Raw genomic sequence first — 6,000 nt, 5'->3', positions numbered from 1 at the left:
AGTTCTTGTGCGGAGATGCTCTCTGCATTATCCCTTTTCCTTTATGGCCGCTGATATGTTCTATTCAGCTTTATGGCCTCTGTGGTAAGTACACTGCCAGTCAGTAAAGGGTTAACACTTCAGACCACTGTGGGTGACGTCACAAAGTATGAGTTGTGCAGTGGTAATAAACTCCTGTAGTAATGATGATGAATGCGCTGATGTCATAAATACAAATGTTTATGACATAAAGAAGATTCCATATTAGAAGGTTTTACTGCCACATTCAGCGCCATATTGGATGGGACTGAGGACCTTGAGCTTGACTTCCCCACCAATGCCGACCTGATGTAATTTGGAGATTCTAGCAGGGAAACCCTTCACCCCAGACCACTTCTTCATCACAGTGATGCCATCCTCTTCATACGGGTTGTCTGTAGTAGAGGGGGGTTTCCAGCAGGAGATCCCCCTCTATTAGCCAGAGCGGAGACAGGTGCTACAAGGAGGCATCTGGAGGACCCGTCTCATCCGTGGATCACCCATTCATTTTAATGGGTGCCCAGGAAGAGAGACATCCGCCTAGCCAACCAGATCAGCCGATTTATGTGTTTTATGTCGTTCGTTCGGTGTATTGTCTTTCCTTGAAAATCTGAGAAAACGTACAAATTCTGTTACAAATGATATTTTGGCACCTTCTAAGCCCAGAGGAAGGGCAATCCTCCAGCCATGGTTTCCCTAGAGGTTTCCCCCACAGGGGGTTTTTCCTTTCCTGCGTGCTGGAGGGTGACTCTTCGTGAGTCGGAGGTTTGCCATTTTGGGTTTGGTCATATAATATAATAAAAGTTTTGACCATTTAACACCCAATTATAATGTTTTGTGTCTTTATTTTGCATTCTTTGGTTTGGTGATTGGGATTCTGGGTCTATCACATATCACAAAATCATAAGGCCGGACATCTACTTCCCACACTGACATAGAATGGAGACAACAAGCGTTGCTGCACAATTAAGTGTACACATCCTTACATTAAGATATTGTATTACGGTCTGTAGCCTTTGGGGGGAATATATTAACCTTTCTACAATAGTTTACTAGCGTAGAAAATTCCCAAAATGCGCAAATGTCTACATTTTTGGGGGTAAAAAATGAGCGGGGCTTAGCAGAAATGGGCAACAATTTTACTATAATTTACGCCAGTAACTGATGTAAATTATAGCAGAAATGTATATGTATATTGCGGCCCAGATTTATCTCTGGGGGGCGTAACAAGGCAAAGCTCCGTGCCAGACCCATACCTCCCCCCCAATCAGACTGTATGCCCCCCCAATCAGACAATAAAATACATTTTAAAAATGTACTTTAAATGTACAGCAGGCCGCAGCACGTAGAAAGTACTGATGACAGGCCGCAGCACGTAGAAAGTACTGATGACAGGCCGCGTTGCAGCTAAAAGATGCGACACATTTATTAAGAGTCGTTCGCCTGTTAATAAATGTGTTGCATCTTACTCCAGCAAACTGTTTAATAGGACTGGTGTATGAAACGCCAGTATTAAAGGGAATGTGTCGCTAGGAATTTTTTTCTTTTTTTTTAGTTAAACAGTTAGTATATAAATAATTACACATTGTTTTAATTTTTTACATTTTTTCACAAGTCAGGAAATATTATAAATTAGATTCTAATTTATAACATTTCCATGTACTGGTCACTAGAGGGAGCAATTCCCAAAATTGCAGCATTGGCATGTGGTAAAGCAACCTCATTGCCTTATGCTGCAAATTTGGAGTAGACACACTCGCTCTGCCCCAGCACACACCAGTAAACATACCTACCAACTTTCAAGTATCTAATCTAAGTAATCTCCGCCCACACATACCCGGTTCAGCCCACTCAGTATTATGTTCCCATAGGACCCCCCCACAAAATATAATGACAAATATCTGCCCCCATACAGTTTAATGCCCCCTTAGCTACCCCTAGTACCAGTGCGCACATATAAAGCGCCAGTGCCCATATAGCTAGTGTCACACATAGTGCCCATATATAGATGTTGCCCCCCCCCAGGGATTCCACTCCAGGAGGAGCCCCTGCCGTCACTGTCCATATATGGACAGTGACGTAAGGCATTCCCTATAGGAGCAGAATCCCTGTCCAGAGCGTCGGCCACACTGTGGCCAGGGATTGCACTCCAGGAGGAGCCCTTGATGTAATTGTACATATATGTACAGTGACATCAGGGGTTCCGCCTAGGAGCGGAATCCCCGGCCAGACCATCGGCAATGCAAAGGCAGTGGATTCCGCTCCAGGAGTAGTCCCCGACGTCAATGTTCATATATGGATAGTGAGACAAGGGGCTCCGCAGTTAAAGTAGCGCTGTGCCTGGGAATTCCTTGGCGAGTGGTACTAATACAGAAGCAGGGAGCTGATGATCCCTTACATTAGCATTGGATTTAACTGTATCTGCATCCTGAGGACGCAGATACAGTTGACACCAAGATATACCACCGGCCGCTTGGGACAACATAACACCGGCCGGAATCCTGGACTGTCCCGCTGTATCCGGGACGGTTAGGAGGTGTGCAGTAATTAGGACCATGCACATGCGCAGATTCCACAGTAAATGCTTGTTCATGAGCCTGCAAAGGAGGAGCTGCTCAGTTTGCCATTAGGGTGATGACTGACGGATAAGGCCTCGTTCACATCTGCACTATTGTCTCTGGTAAAATCACGGCCCCCCGCCTGACGGAAAGCCAATGGAACCCACTAAAGTAAATGGGTTCTGTCGGCAGGTGGCAGTGTCCGTTGTGCGACGGAACCGTTGCTTCCGTTATTCCTTTGTTCTGCACCACTGATGGAGCAGAACAACAAAATACACCAACGCAGGTGTGAACAGGGCCTTAGAGAGATAACTGAATACAGCAGCTGGCCATAAACTGAAATACACTGCAGGTACAGAAGACAAATGGTAGACCAATTAGAAATGTGATTTATTTTGCAAAATACATACAAGGCAATTTAAAAAAAAAAACAGTGCAAAGGTGTACATAGCCTTTAAGCAATCAGGTGGCATATTTTCAGATTCTGCTGGACTTCTCCCATATACCGGCGTTTCAGGCATCCTATTGGTCCACCATACCGAAGAAAAAAGCTAGAGCGTAACGTCCAAGTATATAAGAATATATCAATTTTTATTTTTAGAAAATAACATACAATTAAAAACACTTCATAAGAAGACTCTAGTACCAATACCGTGATACATCAAACAGCACAGGACAGTATTACGTATTAGAATGGTATAGAGGGCAAGAACATAAATGCTACCCACACAGTTAGATATATAAAGTATCTCATCCAAGTGGATTGTGTACTGATAAACCACAGTGTCCTCTCAGTTATATGTAAATACAATAGATATTACCAAGTCACAAGTGGATCACATAGGGTGAATCAGTAAATAAACGGTGAGTAGTTATAAAATGCAGTCTTACCCCGGGGTCTTTCTGTGGACCATCCAGCACGGACGTATTTTGATACTCTTATTTAGAATGGGTAAGACTGCATTTTATAACTACTCACCGTTTATTTACTGATTCACCCTATGTGATCCACTTGTGACTTGGTAATATCTATTGTATTTACATATAACTGAGAGGACACTGTGGTTTATCAGTACACAATCCACTTGGATGAGATACTTTATATATCTAACTGTGTGGGTAGCATTTATGTTCTTGCCCTCTATACCATTCTAATACGTAATACTGTCCTGTGCTGTTTGATGTATCACGGTATTGGTACTAGAGTCTTCTTATGAAGTGTTTTTAATTGTATGTTATTTTCTAAAAATAAAAATTGATATATTCTTATATACTTGGACGTTACGCTCTAGCTTTTTTCTTCGGTATGGTTCAATAATCATGGAGCAGTCTATCTGATACATTATGGGGGGAAGTTGGTCTCTTAAACTTTACCTAGCCTGTAACCAATATACGCTTGGAGTCTATATATCTATAATCCTATTGGTCCACGGTGTCCTCAATGCCCACCCCATTTACTTCTTGCTTAGCCACAATGCCCGCACGCCACAGCAAGCTGATAGTGCCCGCCCTAATGGTATATACAGGGGTGATGGAGATTTTATACTGAGATAATGGTGGGCTGGTACATACACGGATAATGGTGGTTATATATAGGGATGATGGCTGGTATATACAGGGATGATGGGAGTCCCTTATATAACCCCATATTCCCTGTATATTACCCCCAAAAGGAGAGATCAGCAGCACATCGCAGTCCAAAACTCATGGAAAACTATTTTATGTCTCACCCATCCCACCCATCGCTGGATGTGGGTATACTAGGACACATGACTAATATGATAATATTTTAATATAGAATTGTACATCCTAGTATAATATGGAAATGGAAAACTATTTTATGTCTCACCCATCCCACCCATCGCTGGATGTGGGTATACTAGGACACATGACTAATATGATAATATTTTAATATAGAATTGTACATCCTAGTATAATAGCTAAAGAAAATTAGCTTATGAGGTTTAGAGTTAGTTATATGTCGAAATATGACGGGCGGTTGTCATGTAAACTGAACGCTTCCATGATTTGAATACGCTGTGATGTGGCACATTGGGTCACGTGAGCTTGTTATACAGGTTTCATCAACACTTTCATGACGTATCTTGTGGTTCGCGCTTGGGCATTGGAGATGAAGAAGACTGGAAGTCAACATGGCATTCTGGGCCGGATGAAGAAGAAAAGAGAACATGAACGACTCCAATCTGAGAAGATGTCACCTGTGAGTCACTGAATTTCACTGCATTGTATTCACTTACACTACCGGCTATTTTTAGCCTTATCTTTCCGGCCATTAGAGCCTTTATGCCTTTCGGACTTTCATAGTCTATTTTTGTACATTGTTAAACTAGATAGGCAGCACTGCATTATATGTGGGTTTGATTACTTCATGCCCACGGTTTACTCTTTTTTCCTGTGGGCTATTTGAGCGTGGTCTGGTTATCCTTGGATGGTTGGCTCTGTTTGTCCATAGTCTGTTCCATCTGACCCTGTTGTATATATCTCTGTGTATGGCGTATCCTTTTTATTCCATATCATGTTATTGTTGATCATATTTAATAAAGATTTTTTATACTCTTGTATATTATTTAGTATACTATTTCTTTAAGGGATATGTCCCTTTTTTGTTCGCTTTTAGGTTGTCTACTTATAATAAGGGACCCCAGCATACGCCATTTGTTTGGTGTGAGGTTTGTTTAGGTTGTTCTTTTACTGTCTGTAGCCTTAGGGTATGTGCACACGAGAAGTGCCTTTTACGTCTGAAAAGACAGACTGTTTTCAGGAGAAAACAGCTGCCTCATTTCAGACGTAAAAGCTCCTCCTCGCATTATGCGAGGCGTCTTTGACGCTCGTAAATCTTGAGCTGCTTTTCATTGACTTCAATGAAGAACGGCTCAAATTAAGTTGCAAAGAAGTGTCCTGCACTTCTTTGCCGAGGCAGTCAATTTAAGCATCGTCGTTTGACAGCTGTCAAACGACGACGCGTAAAGGACAGGTCGTCTGCACAGTATGTCGGCAAACCCATTCAAATGAATGGGCAGATGTTTGCAGACGTATTGTAGCCCTATTTTCAGACGTAAAACGAGGCATAATACGCCTCGTTTACGTCTGAAAATAGGTCGTGTGAACCCAGCCTTAGAGGAGAATTTATTAACCTTGCTAAGCTGCTTATCTGGCATAGAAAAGTCCCAAAAGTCGCAATTTGCGGGAAAGTTTTTGGTCAGTTTACGTGCCTTTGGCGCTTTTTTGAAAAGTGTAGGGTGCTTTGCGGAAAGGGGCGACAATTTTACTATCATTTACGCCAGTAAGGGGTGTAATGTAAAGCAGAAATCAACGCCAGCTCCGAGCTAGTGTACAATTTTACATTGAGTGTGTAAAAAAAGGCCTAAGCCAGACCCCGTATCTTCCCCACTAATCAGACTGT

This window comes from Rhinoderma darwinii (genome assembly GCF_050947455.1).
Source record: "Rhinoderma darwinii isolate aRhiDar2 chromosome 11 unlocalized genomic scaffold, aRhiDar2.hap1 SUPER_11_unloc_14, whole genome shotgun sequence".
Taxonomy (NCBI): domain Eukaryota; kingdom Metazoa; phylum Chordata; class Amphibia; order Anura; family Rhinodermatidae; genus Rhinoderma; species Rhinoderma darwinii.
This window is presented reverse-complemented; position numbering follows the sequence as displayed.